Source organism: Balaenoptera borealis, assembly GCF_965194805.1.
Source record: "Balaenoptera borealis genome assembly, chromosome: 4".
In the NCBI taxonomy this organism is placed as follows: domain Eukaryota; kingdom Metazoa; phylum Chordata; class Mammalia; order Artiodactyla; family Balaenopteridae; genus Balaenoptera; species Balaenoptera borealis.
Window position 1 is genome coordinate 99,922,384 of NC_138861.1, and position 16,848 is coordinate 99,939,231.

The 16,848-nt window shown below is 40.9% G+C and overlaps 1 protein-coding gene and 1 long non-coding RNA gene across 3 annotated transcripts in view; both read left to right on the plus strand.

Annotated features, from left to right (window-relative positions):
• PPARGC1A (PPARG coactivator 1 alpha) overlaps positions 1 to 16,848 on the plus strand; it is a 466,423-nt gene that overhangs the window by 239,440 nt on the left and 210,135 nt on the right. The gene's annotated exons all lie outside the window — the stretch shown is intronic.
• The window catches only part of LOC309627360, a 55,973-nt gene continuing 39,456 nt past the window's right edge, over positions 332 to 16,848 (plus strand). The window contains exon 1 of the long non-coding RNA XR_014243706.1: positions 332 to 10,216. This is a non-coding gene — a long non-coding RNA (uncharacterized lncRNA). The remainder of the gene's footprint in view (positions 10,217 to 16,848) is intronic.

Consider the following 16,848-nt stretch of genomic DNA (forward strand, 5'->3'; position numbering starts at 1 on the left):
TGTTTGTCAAGTCTCATTGAAATGCTTTGAATAATGAATATTGTTTGAGCTGAAAATTTCACCTCCAGGGTGGTAGAATGGTGTGGGTGGGAAAAAAATGGATTTTTCAAATATATATATATCTTTATTGGAGTATAATTGCTTTACAATGTTGTGTTAATTTCTGTTGTACAACAAAGTGAATCAGCTATAAGTGTACATATATCCCCATATCCCCTCCCTCTTGAGCCTCCCTCCCACTCTCCCTATCCCACCCCTCTAGGTCATCACAAAGCACCGAGCTGATCTCCCTGTGCTATGCAGCAGCTTCCCACTAGCCATCCATTTTACATTTGGTAGTGCATATATGTCAATGCTACTTCCTCACTTCATCACAGCTTCCCCTTCCCCCCATGTCCTCAAGTCCGTTCTCTACGTCTGCGCCTTTATTCCTGCCCTGCCACTAGGTTCATCAGTACCGTTCTTTTAGATTCCATGTACGTGCATTAGCATACAGTATTTGTTTTTCTCTTTCTGACTTCACTCTGTATGATAGACTGTAGGTCCATCCACCTCATTACAAATAACTCAATTTTGTTCCTTTTTATGGCTTAGTAATATTCCATTGTATATATGTGCCACATCTTCTTTACCCATTCATCTGTTGATGGACATTTAGATTGCTTCCATGTCCTGGCAATTGTAAATAGTGTTGCAATGCAGGGAAAAGGGAACCCTCCTGCACTGTTGGTGGGAATGTAAATTGATACAGCCACTATGGAGAACAGTGTGGAGGTTCTTTAAAAAACTAAAAATAGAACTACCATATGACCCAGTAATCCCACTACTGGGCATATACTCTGAGAAAACCATAATTCAAAAAAGATACATGTACCAAGAATGGATTTTTGAATTCAACCAAATTTGGGAGATCTGGGAATACTACTTCCTAAGACAAATTACTTATCCTTATCATATCTCAATTTTCTAACCTGTAAAACTGGGATTGGTACCATGGTTAAATGAGATAATGCATGAAAAGTGATTGGTCAGAGCCTGGTATAATAAAGTAAGTCCTCATATATATTATTATTTCTATTGTTATTGCTGCTGTTGTTAGGAACCTAGCCTAAGACATATGTAGGAACATGTACAAAGGTTTAGTTGGAAAGATGTTCCTCACAGCATTGTTTATAATAGTGAAAAATTGGATTGGCTAAATATATCACAGCAAATATTTAAATACATGACTCATGGTTATTTGGCTATTAAGAGCCATGTGGTTGATATTTATTGATAGAACAGTATTCTCAATAATTCTAGTGAAACATTAGGTAACAAAATAGTATCATCCTATGGTTTGTTTAAACAGTAACAACATAAGTATATACTCACACATCAAAAAAGTTTGTCTAGGTGTATCTCTAGGTGATGGAATACAATTTTCTTTATGTTTTAATTTTAATTTTTTATTTTTGTGGCTTCTCTGAGATTTTTACAATATTCACACGCTATTCTTGATTTAAATCTAGTTTTGACTGGAAAAAAGAAAACATTAAAGTGAGGGTGAGGCTCCCAGTTGGAGACTATCTTGTTTAGTGGTGAAAAAACAAAAGTCACTGTGTCAGTGTGGCTTTATCAGAGAATTCAGGATGTAAACTTGGGTGTGCTGGTGGTGTGTCACTCTATCAGAAAGCATAAACAAAGGATGAAAGATCAGGAACATTTGAAAATGAGATCTTGAGGAATGAGAACTACACAGTCGTTTGGCCCCGTATATTTTTTTTAATAGGAGACTTACTGACATTTGAAAGATGGAGGCCTGTGCCACTGACTGGAGGTTGATTGGCATTTATGGGCAGTATAAGGCATTATTTGCCCCCCATCCAAACCCTCACCCATCCACCCTTTGAATTAAATTGGATCAGCTATAAAACTTTCTAAAATGGCTATGTGCGGAAAGACTACTTGTCGTTTTCAAAATATGACTTATCTGGATAGAAATTTGAAAACGTAACTTGTGACATTTTAAACACTTTTACTGACTCTTGTTAAAAAAGAAAAAAAAAAGCAGAAAAAAGAAAATTGTACCTGTTCAGAGAGGAAAAAAAAAAACAAAACGAGAAGAACTGAGAATAGTTTCATATCAAGTCTTTATTGAAATAGTTGTGTCTAAATCCCAATGGATTTTGTAAAAATTGAAATAATGTTTGGAAGGGGCACACGATTGCTATAAATATCTATTTATATTCATACCTCAGGAATGGGCCAGGTCCCTTAATTTTCCTCATAAATCGAAAATTATTTTCACACATGGAGGTTTATAATTTTTATGATGCTACAACTTGACCCTTAGTGTTCTGGAATTTTCAGGGCATCCTGCTGAATACATAATTTTAGAGACAGGTGCATATGTGCTCACATATAAGATAGTACCCTAATGCTTATTAAGCATCCTTTTTTATTCTCCAAATGGTTAAATCATATTTATGAATATTTTGTCTTTTTAACTGAGTTTTTTGCAAGGGAAAAATTATATTTTTCTCAAAACCATCATACTCTCAAATATGTCCACAGGCACTTTTTCTGTCTGTTAAGAATTCAATTCCAGGAATAATGAGTTTTTTCTGGGGCCTCACTCTCTTGAAGGCAACACAAAAGTTGAGCATCATAAAGAATGCTGATTGTTATTAAAAAAAATGATGACATTGTCAGTAAAAATTTCTAAAAATTATTTTGCTAACAGGACTGTTCTAAGTGAAGATTTAAAGGAATTACATTTACTTTCCCCAAATGCCCATTTATGCCCTCTTTCCTTTTTCTTTTGGTTCCTGTGTGTTGGCACTTTCTCTCTCCCTCCCTCGTGCTCTCTCTCTCTCTAAGCTGTCTTTCTCTGTCTCTGCTTATCTGTCTTTTCTGCATTTTGATGTACACCGTTTTTATTTTTTATGTACAAACCCTCCCCCCCCACCACCACTGTTTCAATCCCATCTCCTACCATGGAGATCTTAGTTTTCCCAATAAAATTTACCCTCATCATTCATTTCCTCAGAGCACTTTTAGCCATCAGGGATTACATTATATATTATTACAATTTCAGGCATAGTATTAGGAAATGAAAATGTCAGTGCTTTATGGTCTACTGGTAGAGGTTTCAACTGGCTAGCTGGTTGTTTGCTTTGATCCAAATGCTGTTCAAAAGTTTTTGGTTTGGTTGCTAGGGCTTCAAGATTCTATGAAAATTTGGATCTTCTTAAAAAGATCGGAAGATTTAACCATCTTGGGTACCTCACCACATGGCAATAGTGAGCTGAAGTGGAGAGGTAGCAGCCTCTTAATACATCAGTCTTTCCTACCCTTTGGGGTCTTCATTCATCTCTGTTCCTGCCCCGTTCTGTGGAGGCAGTGCTTTGCCACTCCCATTCCCTTCCTCCCTGGTCCTAGAATTTCCTCTCCCCGAACTCCCCTATCTCCTCCCCCAAAAGATGTGCGAACATTGGGAACACCAGTTGCGATGGCTGGACCAATAAGAGAGGGTACCTTTGGTTATCCCTCAAATGACTCCTCAGCTTACATATAGGCTGAACTCAAGACAGAGAATGTTGATAACTGTTATGAACAGCTTCTAATGTTACTTGAGGTCACTGCTATCTGAGTCTATCAGCCATTTAGACTTATTGGTGTAATTTGTTCTCTGGTATTTTTCAGATGTGTTATTCATCTTTTTAAAGATTAGGGGACATACAATGAACTGAAATATATTTTATCATAATTTGAACAGAAACAAAAGTTGAAAGAACTTTAAAATTCTATTGGTGCATGTCTAGCTTTCAATAATACACATATATTCATGGTTCTGGGGTCTGGAAGGGGTCTATCATGGGGTCATATCTGAGTTTTCCTTTCCCCCACAAATATTTGATAATTTTTCCCTGGTGTTGCCCCTTGTGGCTGTACTGATCTCCCTGAATATGCCAAGAGCACACCAGTGCCCGGCCTATGCTTAGCATTCAATAGATGTTTGTTAGATGAATGAACACTTTTATATATGTTTGTGAAAATGAGACAGAGAGAAGAGAAACAACTTGCTTTTGGTCATACATGAAGTCACTGAGAAAACTGGGGTTAGATTTGACTGTTTAGTTCAAACATTTAGTTACGTGCTGCCTTCCGCCATTTATTCCTAATTCCCATCACATGGCACTGTAATCCAGCTTTTCAGGAAAGGTTCAATTTTCACTTACCATGAGCCTTTGAAATGGTCCAGGTATTGGTGATTCTTATTCTAATTTATGCTTCCAGCAGAATTGAACTCAAATAATAGTTTCTGATTTTCAGAACATTGACAAACCGTTTCCTTGCTTAAATGATTGGTGAAATTCTCACATTTTGTGTTCATACTTTCCTATTCATACTGTAAACATCACAGCCTGTGGTACCACTCTGTTGGCAGTGGGTTTATCCACCGAAAGTACACACGATCACATATTTGTGTGTGTCTTATCAGCCTGCAAACAATTCATGCCTTTGTGCTGTCCGGCTTGTCCACAGACGCCAATCTCACTTCTTTTAGCAACTCTTGGCATTGAACACGGAATGTTTACTCAAAGTTCATTTATGATGTCTTCTTGAAGTTTTGCCACCTTACAAAATGAACATGGGTTTAGTTTAGTTTTGCTTTGTTTTCCTGCTTTGGGCAAGGCTTTCTCTGTGCAGCTTTGTGTGAGTTGTATGGATTGCTTGTTGGACCCGACTTAATTCATCTGTCAGAAAAGACAAGTACTTTGGAGGCATTTCCTTCCAGAGTCTCCCAAGTGTATGTACACATGAGGACACCACACTCAGGCACACACAAGCACACATGTGCTACCATGAACTGAGAATAGCTCTGCATTGCTGAAGATCTAGGCAGCCATGAAGAAAGCTTTACCAAGAGGTGAAAGCCTGATTTGGAATGAGCTTTCTCTTGTTTCTCCTTTCCTTGAGACTCCATGGTTGCTACAAAAATGAAGGTGAAGATGAAAAAGAAAATCTGTTAGAAGGGAGAGTAAATAACAACTCTTTTACCCATAAAACCACTGAAATCTTAACTTAAATACACATAATATATACCAAACTGAAAAGGGTTTTCTTGGGTACCCCAGAGGCAGAGTGGTTTGGAAGACTTGACTTTATGAAAAAAGGGTGATTCACATCTCTCTCTATATCTATCTGCATCTACATCATCTATACTGATACCTATATATCTAGTAAATAGATTATACCTATATCTAATTATATCTATTAACGTATGTTTACATGTATGCATACACACACACACACACACACATATATCTCATGCCCGCTGTATCTATTTCTTTGGCCAAAAAAATGGTGAGTTATTGGTGATTTTGTATGGTTCAGCCCAGTAACTCTGACCATAGAATAGGTTCCTGCCTGCCTTCCCTACCACTTTTCTCCTATTTCCTCCCATGCTAGAGAAATGACCAGGAGCTGGAAGTGTCAAGAGAGAATTGCAACATTGTGGTAGGCAGAATTTCACGATGGCTCCAAGATTTCTACTCCCTGGTGTATGTGCCCTGTATAATCCCATCCCCCTGAGTGTGGTCAAAACTTGTGCATATGATGCTATGTCATTCCTGTGATTAGGTTACATTATAAGACAAAGGTGATGGGATTTTAGAGATGTAATTAAGATCCCAAGTCAGTTGGTTTTGAATTAATCAAAAGAGAGGTCATTCTGGATGGATCTGAGTCAGGTGAGAGCCTTTAAAAGAAGGCTGGGTCCTTCCTCAGGAAACAGACACCCCGTCAGGGCTGTGATGAAGAGACCAGCCATATTGTGAGCCTCCTATGGAGCGGAATGACCCCTAGCAACTCAGGGTCTCAGTCTGACTATCCAAGAAACTGAAGTCTGTCAATAATCTGATTGAGTTTGGAGAAGGACCTTGAGCTCCAGATGAGGACACAGCCTGGCCAGCACCTTGACTGCAGCCTTGTAAGACCCTGAGCAGAGGACCCAGCTAAGGTGTGCTCGATGTGTGCTGTTTTAAGCCACTAAAGTTTTGGTCACTGGTTATGCAACAATAGAAAATGGACAAACATAACATAACAAGATCTGCACGTTCAGATAGAGGGCCTGACGGCACCCGTGCCTGCTGCCATCTGCACCTTCACCCTCTTGCTTCATCCACCTCTATCCCATCCCAAGGAAGAGATGTAGGTGCAGAGAGACCTTTGTGTTCATTCTGGCTTCAGCTGGTGCTTTTGCTCCCATATCTGTGAACCCAGCTTTATTCTTATTTGTTTCATTCTGTTACTGCAACAGGGAGAAATTCTCTTTTCAGGAAGAAAAATATTTAGCTTGTTCTTGGTTTGGAAACATCAGACACTTGATGCTAGGAATGGGGTCTTGGACTGTTCCCTGCAGAGACGTCATCTTACAGCATTACGTGCGGAAAAAGGCGTGTGGCTGCTATAGTACACTTTTTTTTGAATTTCCTTACTCTCTTTTTAAATGTTCTTTCCTGTTCAGGCTTCTGGGCTTTTTCTTCCTCTTTCCCTTTGTGTGGTGGCATCCGCCTTGAATGTTGATGTGGAAAACTTGGTCCCTCCCCAAGAACTTATTTAGGGTAATTAATTCTTGGCACTCTAACAGTACTTCACAACTGTGACTTTCTTAGGTACGAACTGACTGACTAAATGTCCAAGCATGGGACATGTGCAATTATTGCCTTACCTTTTGCCAAAAATTAATCATTTATTGAACTTGCTCTAGCGGGAATGGGAATGGTGATTGCACGTGTAAGAGGGTAAGGGCAGAATTCACAGGAGGACAGTGAGGGAATCCTTGAGAACATGGGCTCTGGTCTCTTAAGTCATTTGATTTGCAATTTTATGCTCTGGAGTCCTGGAAGAGGACCATCCATGGTTCATGGAGGCTGAACCATGCCTCAGGGAGATTACAGTCTGTTAGGGTGGCCATCATGCAAAGAAGAGCACTCATGAACTTTTGATAGACGGTGCAACTACATGTACAAAGACATGAAAGAGAAGAGGATAGGGAGACAAACTGTGTCTGGGGGGAAGGAAGGCATCTGAGACGCGGTGTTTGAACTAGACTTGGATGATGGAATTTTGCAGAAGAAAAAGAGTATGGAGTGATGAAGAATTTATTGATTTTTCAGCACGCCTTGAACTTGAAACTGGGTATACTTTTAGGGAAGTTTTGTACTACCCAATGCATGGCAGCGTGAAAATTAATTAACTAATACTCTGCTAATTTAGAATTGGTGAGAATTGGGAATGTAAATTCTGCCAGGGCAGGAGCCATCGCCTTCTTGTTCTCTGTTGCAGCCATGATGCCTAGCTCAGAGTTCGGCGTGTAGGGAATGCTCAAACACCGTTGGAGGCTCAGTGAGTGAATCTCACCACTGAGCAACCCATTAAAAGGGTTTCCTAATAAGATTGTGTGATTGCATCTATAAAAACAAAAAAGTGGGAAGAACAAACTGTTAACATGGAAATGATCGCTCCATCACAAAACATTGTTTCCCATTCATTAAAGCAGGGCTCCAAAGGAAGGCTGTAAATGAATTCATTGATAGTCCAGTGGGATTCACTGGATATTTTGAATGTACAAAATATATATATATTTTCCAAAATAGTATCTCATTCACTAGTCTACCTTCCCATCTGACCTTCTGAATGAGTAAAGATTTCATGAGGCTTTGGCAGGCTTTCCATTTTGATATTTTACCAGAGTTAGGGATCATAATGGGCACTGGAGGCTAAGTGGGCAGCCAGACCTGAGTTCAAGACACGTGAGTCAGATCTTGAGAGTGTTATGAAGCAGGACTGCAGAGCAGAACAGGGCAGCACCAGGTCATCAAGAATCTGGCGCAGGAGAGAGAGTCCAATCCAAATGGCCTGGTGACGGCCACAGAATACCCCAAAGGTAGAAGTCCAGGGAGATGCTTTCTGTGGAGGGGAGGTAAGAGTGAACAGCAGAAATCCTATGTCCAGTCTGATTAATGGGTCAGGAACATAATAAGTTCAGGTCAAACGCTAAGAGCCGAGCTATACTTCTTGACAATTGGCTTCCCTAATATCATCCTCACCTAGAAATTACCAATACTATGGTGGCTCAGTGAAGTTGGCTGGTTCACAACAGACTTTTTCTCCCCAAAGGCTCACTTCTACATATACAGGCAATTTTAGCTTTAACCACTCTGGACACTCTTCGCAAAAATATTTCACTGGGCACACGATGGCAGCTCCATTTTGTGAAGAGTTACTCTATCACTATTTTCTCAGTGAATATTGTAAGTGTTCTGATGAGTCTGAAAGGTACGATCAGAACCCAGATTTCTATTTTAGGGAGCCGGAGGTTATGTGCACAAAAGGCCTTTTGCTGGATTGCACGTTAGATACCTCATTAACTTAAAAATGGAATCTGAATGTCAATTATAACCCTTGTTATTACTCATAACTGCAGTTCAGGTGAGTTGGCAGTTTTCCCATACTTTCACAAACCAGTAACTTCCAGAATAAATGATATATTGCACCTAATTCCAATTGTCCTTAAAGAGGCAATCTGTGCACAAATGGTATAGGGTGCCACTGATTCCACTGGAAGCTGCTGCGACAGCTTGTGGTAGTTTATCCTCTTTCTGCCATTTCCTTGTACACTCTGAGCTGACCGAATTCAGGTATTGAACACAAAAGAGCTAGAGTTGTTACATTGGGTTTTGGTAACTGTGGGTCAGAGAAGGTTGACGGAAAGGAAAATCCAGGACCTTGTGGATACAAGGAAGTGGTTTCTGTGCAGCTTTCAGATGGTCACAGGTGACTGTCCCAGAGCCCACAGACTAGAAAGCCAAGGGACTTTGGCGTGTTCCCTCCTGGGCTCAAACTGCCTTGTTTACTCTCCAAGCATGGGAGTGAAATGCTCTATAAACTTGAATGAGAGTCCCCAGTATGCACTTGCACATATGAGTGTGTATGTGTGAGTCATATGTGCCCGAGTCCATGAGTGTATAATTGGTGCTGCATTGTTTCCATCAAGACTTTAACGTGGGAAGCCAATGTCCTGATGGCAGATGGTAAAGTCTCTCCATGGATACATTTGCGCATGAGCTTCAGAGAGAAGGGATAGAGAGTTTTGACCTTTCTTAAAAAGGAGATGCCCCTACTTTAAAGTCTATTATTACTCAGTTGCCTTATATCACAGTGGAAAGAAGGCGTGGCCGCCTGGAGTTCTGTCCTCCCCCAGGATGATGGTGGCCACTTCTACTTGCTCTTGAAACTGCAAACTCCTACTTCTGCTACCAGCTCTTCATCCATCCCAGCACATGCCTCAAAGAAACCCACTACCCCTCATTATCATAGCTGAACAGATGGTTGTGAGCAGTTCTCTGGATTTCCACATGATGCCAAGTGAAAATTAATACTCGCGGGGACCCTCTGTTATTCTAAAACCGAGATCTTAGTTTTGGTATTTGGAGACACTGCCCCAACCTAGAACGTTCAGTAGTCACAATAGTCAGCACTTCTCTGCCCCGTCAGGCAAATGTTACGGGGAAGCAGTCTGCTCTGAGGAGGCTGTGTGGACTGTATCTAATTTCTTATCTCCATTTCTTGACATTTTAGGTACATATTTATCAAAAATTATTATCCTGTGATCAGAAAAAAAAAATGTTACATACACTCAGTGATTGCAGAAAGCAATCCTAAATAAATATACATGAAATGAATGAATGAATAATTATTGGGCATCTGTGCTTTCTGACACGTTACAAATTTCCTGATGTGTTTCATCTGCCTTCCTCGCTAGAATATAAGTTCTATGAAAGCAGGAATCTTGTTTGAGTCAATACAGCTTTCTCAGAAGAAGATTAGGCTAGGCATTTAATAAATACGTGTTAAATGCATGGCTCCGCCATGGGGACTGCCACTGAATAAGTGGCAGCAGCAACGTTAAATTCTGCTTTTCAGGGTGTTTCTTAGCTGCTTCTCCTTTAAATCCTCTAGCCTGCACAAAACTGCCTTGAAAGTTAATATTTACTGAGTGATCTACTGCATTCCAGGTGCTGGGGATAAGTAGTTTGTTGACATATGAATGAATTTTCCATTTACAGTTCTGTGAGGTGTGTACTATGATTACACCCATTTTGTAAATGAAGACACTAAAGTTTACGGAGGTTATAGTTGTGCCCAAGAGCACAGGACTAATAAGGTGAGTGATAGCAATTCGACTCCAGGTTTCCCTAACGCCAGAGCCACCCCTTGAACCATCAGAGGCTTCCAGTGTCTTTTTATGACTTGCTTATTCAGCCAACCAATCAACTAATCAACTCTTACTGAGGGTTCTCTATGTGTCAGGCACTAAGCTGGGTGCCTGACAGAGTGGTCCCTGCCTTTTCTACCTGCTAAGGAGGAGAGGAGGGCAGGGCACGGGTTGGGGGAAGAGGTGTAGGTGGGTCTATAAGCACTGCTAGAATAAATGGACAAATTACAGGCCAGTTTACTTCCCGGATATTCCCGATGGAGGGGGTAGTAATGAACAGTGAAATGCCCCATAGCTGGACCAGAGTGACAGTCTGTTTGCGGGAGGTGCCGGCGGCTGCTTCCAAAACAGACTCGAGGGCTGTGTTCTAAAACAGAGATCTTGTCAGTTTCTCTCCGGTCGAGTTAAACCCAGAGCTGTTCCTTAAAATATTGACCCAGTCAGTGTTTTACCCACTTCACTTCTTCTCAGAATGGAAGTTTACGGAGAGTTGTTTGTAGTTAACAAGGAGAGAGTGAGAAGAAAAAAGCCAGCAATACCTTGTCCGCCCTGAAATGTGCAGCATCTCACGGCGAGTCATCCTAGCGGGCTGATTCTTCAGAACTGCTTATTAGTTTTCATTTAGGGCTGAATTCTTTTAATGTCACTCACAGTGCTTCGTAATCCTCGTGCGGTCGCCAGAAGACACCTCTAGCAAGAGCAAGGTCAGATCCTGTTCTCAGAATAAAGGCTGTGTTCTACTCCATCACTTTCCTCGCTGGCTTCCTTTACTTGCCGAAACAGTTTCAGAATGTTTCTGTTAGCTTACTGATGCAAGGCTGTAATGGGAGAGGCTCTGTGCTTTACAATCAAACTCTCCATTAATTTATGTAAAATTCTTGTAGCATAGTGAATAATCATCAGAAGTGTTTTGCCTTCCATTTTTTCTTTTCCTTCACTGTATTTTTTTTTTAATAGGCTGTGGGACACATTGCAGCAAATATTTCACACAGGAGTTTGTGCCACCAAAATAATTAATGTCAAAAAGTTATGTGAAGGTCTTGCTGTATTAAGTAAACTAGCCCTTGCAGAAAATGGAAAGATAAATGGTGGGAGAGTTGAGAAGAAAGCTGCTGTAAAAATGACGTAAGATTTAAGACATATGAACTGTGGGAAAAGAACCCACATAGTTTTATCTTTGCCGAGAAAGCTTACTATTTTTCCAAGACAGTAACAGAATAATAACATCTTCAGTTAGCAAATAATTGCACAACTGTGTGATCAGATGCTTATAGAGGTTGCAAGGAAAAAAAAAAGCAACAGGGAACCGTGCTTTGCCCAGCTTTTGTTTGCTGCCCTTCTAGTGATTAGATTCTGTCAATCAAAGACTGTTTTTTATATAAAAAGCCATTAGGAGTTAGATGTTCAGTACTTCTGAAGGGCAACCAAACTTGAAGGCAGCTAGAGGTAGCAGTTACTCTGTGGCTAACGTTATCATGGGGGTGAATTATAGGTATTGGCATTTAGCTTTGTAAACTGTGCTTACCTAGGGATTTTAATAAACCATGGATTGAAGTTTTATGTTTTCCCTTCCTAAGAACATCTAGTGTTTTTACACTGAGGCTTTATTTGTTGTTCATATGGCTTCATCAAATCGCAATTCATAGGGTAGAGGTACAAGGACTGGAAATAGATATATTCCAACCAGTGGAGTAAGATCGGTTTTTAAGTCAATATCTGCCAAGAAACAAAAGCTCCTAAGGACCCTTTGTGTTCCTTTAAATAAAGAGCTCTTTTTCTCCAGGCTTCAAATAAACTTTTATCTTCCCCAAGTTGGTTGTGAGATCTTCAAGGCATCTATCTAATGAGGACCATGCTAGTGATACAATAGGTTGACTCAGAAAGTTCAGGAGTGTCCAGGCTTGCTACATAACATCCCAGCTGGGGGAGACCTGGCAGACCACATGGGTTACGCTTCCTTGCTCTCCTCGTGCGTCTCCAAGCCCCCTCCCCTGTCCTGTTTTGTTCACGGTTCTCTGCCATCTGTGGCAGGAACTTCTATTGAATATTCTGACCTCAGTCTATGGGTATTGCTCCCAGGATGTCACTGCAAGGTCTGTGCACAGGAGAGGTGACAGGAAGGGCTGCACTGCAGAGCTGAGGACTGCGTGGCTGAGCTGGTGAGGAGACTGGCCCTGAGTCCACTTTCCTCCATCAGTGCTTGCCTGGACCACTAGAACGGTCTCCTAGCCCGCACCCTTCAGTGGACCCCATGTGGCAGCTAGAATGCGGTTTTTTGTTTTTTGTTCTTTTTTAACATCTTTATTGGAGTATAATTGCTTTACAATGGTGTGTTAGTTTCTGCCTTATAACAAAGTGAATCAGTTATGCCTATACATATGTCCCCATATCTCTTCCCTCTTGCATCTCCCTCCCTCCCACTCTCCCCATCCCACCCCTCCAGGTGGTCACAAAGCACCGAGCTGATCTCCCTGTGCTATGCGGCTGCTTCCCACTAGCTATCTATTTTACATTTGCTAGTGTATATATGTCCATGCCACTCTCTCACTTTGTCCCAGCTTGCCCTTCCCCCTCCCCGTATCCTCAAGTCCATTCTCTAGTAGGTCTGTGTCTTTATTGCCGTCTTGCCACTAGGTTCTTCATGACCCTTTTTTCCCCTTAGATTCCATATATATGTGTTAGCATACTGTATTTGTTTTTCTCTTTCTGACTTACTTCACTCTCTATGACAGACTCTAACTCCATGCGGTTTTTGATCTGAACATACTGCCTCTCCCACCCTCCCCATTAGTTTTACCTCTTCAGGGCCTTCAGATTCTCTTAAGACGAAGACAGAACCCGGCCATAGTCTTACTCCTGACCCATTTCACCCCATATCCAGGCCCCCCTTGTTCTCTGGGCTTCAGCGACATGGCCTTCTCAAAGTTTTACTTCTGTCTACCAAAGGACCTTTTGATATGAAATTCCCTTTACACAAAAGCCTCTGCCTGTAACCTTCACCTTTACTTATTCTCAAGCAGGATATCCCAACTCATTCTTCATTTCTCAGGGGACTCTTCCCAACTAGGTCATTACCCTGTTCTGTACTCCTTCGTGGCACTAGGCACCTCTCCTTTCAAACATTTACTATGCTTGTAGCTTTACATTGGTTCTTGTACTATTTGATCAATATCTGTCTCTCCCTAGTAGCTGGTAAGCTTCATGTAGGCAGGGGCCACTGCTGTTTGGACTCATCATTTCATCTCTAGTGCTTAGCATAATGCCTGCTACAGAGGAGACAGCTGATAAATCTAAGTTTAAACATGGGAAGGACAAGAGAATGAAGAGAGAGTGGTAGGAATAGAGCATGTGCACACACACAAAAGAGAGAGAAGGAAGTGAGAAGGGAGGGAGGGAGAGAGAGACATATGGACACAGAGAGAGAGAGAGACAAAGAGAAAAATGGGCAGTTCACTCTCCTGTAGCTTGCTGAAGAGAGTGATGAAATGTTTGCTCTCCATTTCTGCTTTGAATACTACATTTCACTGAGTCTAAGATACATAATTGTATGATACATGATTACTTTCTTTATCACAAAGAATGAACAAACACTGCCCATTAAACTATGAGATACTATTGATTGTAAAATGTCTCCCAATTTTTAGACATCAAAATTTCAGATGGCAAAATGTGAAAAGATGAGCATCTTAGAAGTGATGCACATCAGAGTTGGATTACATTAAATCTAGGGAAAATGAGCTCAATCAATAGTCACGTGGATGTGGGTTGAATAATGATGGCCTTGAGGATTAATGCTACTGCCCACCAATGTTGAATATCAGAATGCCACTGCTGACCTCAGCAATGTTTTTTCCTTTTTTTCTTTTCTGTAATGTGACACAGATTAGGGTACATCTAGTCACACAGGTACGCCTTGCTAATCTAGTGAGAAGTAGCATTTGAGTTTCAGGTGGTTGGGATTATGAGGGGCAGTCTTCAATATGGCAAGAGGAAGACATCATGGCTATCAGTGGACTAACCAATGGACTAGCAAGTTACAGACAGTACAGAGTATAGTCCAAAGAGGTGCCCAAGCATATCTTTTCCCTAAACGCCTAAAGCATAGCATAATTATGCATCTTTCTGTGATTGTTTTGGCACCAGGCTACTCTGAAGAGGAGTAATGGATTAACAGTGGTTTCAGTCAGTATTTAGGGGTAAACCTATAAAGTTGCAAAGCCGTCACTCTTGCTGTCCAGCTGGAGAAAGAAGACTAACTGGTCAAGAGTCAAGAGTCTTCATTCTGATCCTGAGTCTATAACTAGCTGAGTGACTATGTCACCACTGTGAGCTTCAGTGGGATTACATGTCTCCAAGACTTTTCCAATCCCCACTCTTAATCTGAGTCCCCCTTCCCATATGTTAATGAAATTGTAAGATTTCTAGGCTTTGTGTAAGTATGCAGTCCTCCCATTGATTCCTCTCCGTCTTTCTCTTTAACCGATCAACACGTTTTCAGTGCCAGTTACTATGCCATAGTGATGACTTCTGCCCTTCTCTGCTTCTGTTGCATTTTTTCCTCATTTCTGGTATTTTTTCTCTTCATAGGTCTGACCCTGTGTCCTTCCCACCAGTTTACGTGTAGCACCTAAAATCCAGAAACCTCCAATTTTGTCTAGAAATGAAAATGTGAACAATATGGCACTTAACACTGCCCTCTTGGTCCCCATGATCTTAAGGGCCATAAACATAAACTATGAAAAGGCTGGATCTGACAGGATCTGTAGGGATTGTCTTAGCTAATTGTCTCATTTAACAGAAGAATTGAGGGGGCTGAATTACCAAAGGTTACCCAGAGCTGGTTCTGGTAGACTCAGGACAGGATTCTCCATCACATGTGTTCTCCATATACCAAGCTGACTTCATTCTTAACAATACCGAGCACAATAGTTTCCTGTACCCTATTTTAGGTGTCTATTTACTTTGCCTTCTGAGTTTTGCAAACCTGTTTTGAAAAAGAATATCTTTTTTTTCAGAAGCTCTTCTTCTATTTCACATTTAAAGAATGTGAATATGAATTCCATTATACGTTTAGTGCTTATAATTTTCTTTAAATCACCAGCTTCAAAATGCTTTGTTGCTGCCTTTTGAATTTAAATCTTTTTTCTTAGGAATAACCTGGGGACTCAGGATATTTCTTCAGGATCCTATCTTAAAGATTCTCATTCCCCTGAAGACTTCATCTCTGTTTGTAACTAGATTGTCTTAGCTCAGGCTGCTATAACAAAAATATCATAGACTGGGTGGCTACAACAGCAAACATTTATTTCTTACAGTTTTGAAGACTGGGAAGTTCAAATCAAGGTGCTGGCCGATTCAGTGTCTGATGAGGGCCTGCTTCCTAGTTCATGGTGGAAGGGCAAGGGAACTCTCGTGGGCCTCTTTTATAAGGGGACTAATCCCATTCATGAGGGCTCCATCCTTATGACCTAATCACTTCCCAAAGGCCCCAATGCCAAATAGTATCACACTGGTGATGAGGATTCTGTATATGAATTTTGAGAGACACAAAATTCAGTCAGTAGCACAGATGGAGTCTTTCTAAGTCATGAATGCTGTTGGAAAGTCCTCAGGGAGGTAAGGGTGGGCAAGCTGTACTGTGACGAACATTTCTTGTGTACCTCCTATGTGTCTTACCTACTATGTGCCTCACCAAAATGACCTCATTTTAACCCTCCCAACAATCAGCTGTCAATGTGACTTTCACTTTACAGATAAAGAAACTGAGGCCCAGAGAGGTAAACCATAATGGATTGGCAAGTCACTCAGTGAGAGGTGGAACCAGGATTCAAACACAAACCTGTCTCTTTATGAAGCCTGGTGTTCTCCTAGTAGTTTGTCTTTGCAGATCCAAGAACTTCAGTTTTTCATAATGTGTGGCTAGTGTGGTTCTTGAGCTGTTGATTTAATTTTTTATCTTACTGAAGACCAGTATCACAATCAGTGATTTCCCTAGAGCTTTATAAACCATCCCTTTCCTTTTTCTTTTTTTTTTTTTTTTGTCTTATATGAACATCCCTGGGAATTTGTCATCAACAGGCAGGACTTTAGAGGTGAACTCTACCTTGGGTTAATGGTTCAAAGTTACTACCAAAACTAAAGGAAGTTATGGTTTTCTCAGGGTATATGCCCAGTAGTGGGATTACTGGGTCATATGGTAGTTCTATTTTTAGTTTTTTAAGATGAACCTATTTCCAGGGCAGGAATAGAGACGCAGATGTAGAGAACGGACATGTGGACACGGGGCTGGGGGGAGGGTGGGACGAATTGGGAGATTAGGATTGACATATATACACTACCATGTGTAAAATAGATAGCTAGTGGGAACCTGCTATAAAGCACAGGAAGCTGAGGTCAGTGCTCTGTGATGACCCAGATGGGTGGGATGGGGGTGGGTGGGAGGGAGGTCCAAGAGGGAGGGGATATATGTATACATATAGCTGACTCACTTTATTGTACCACAGAAACTAACACAATATTGTAAAGCAATTATACTCCAATATAACAGAGGGAAGTAAGTCAGAAAGAGAAAAACAAATATC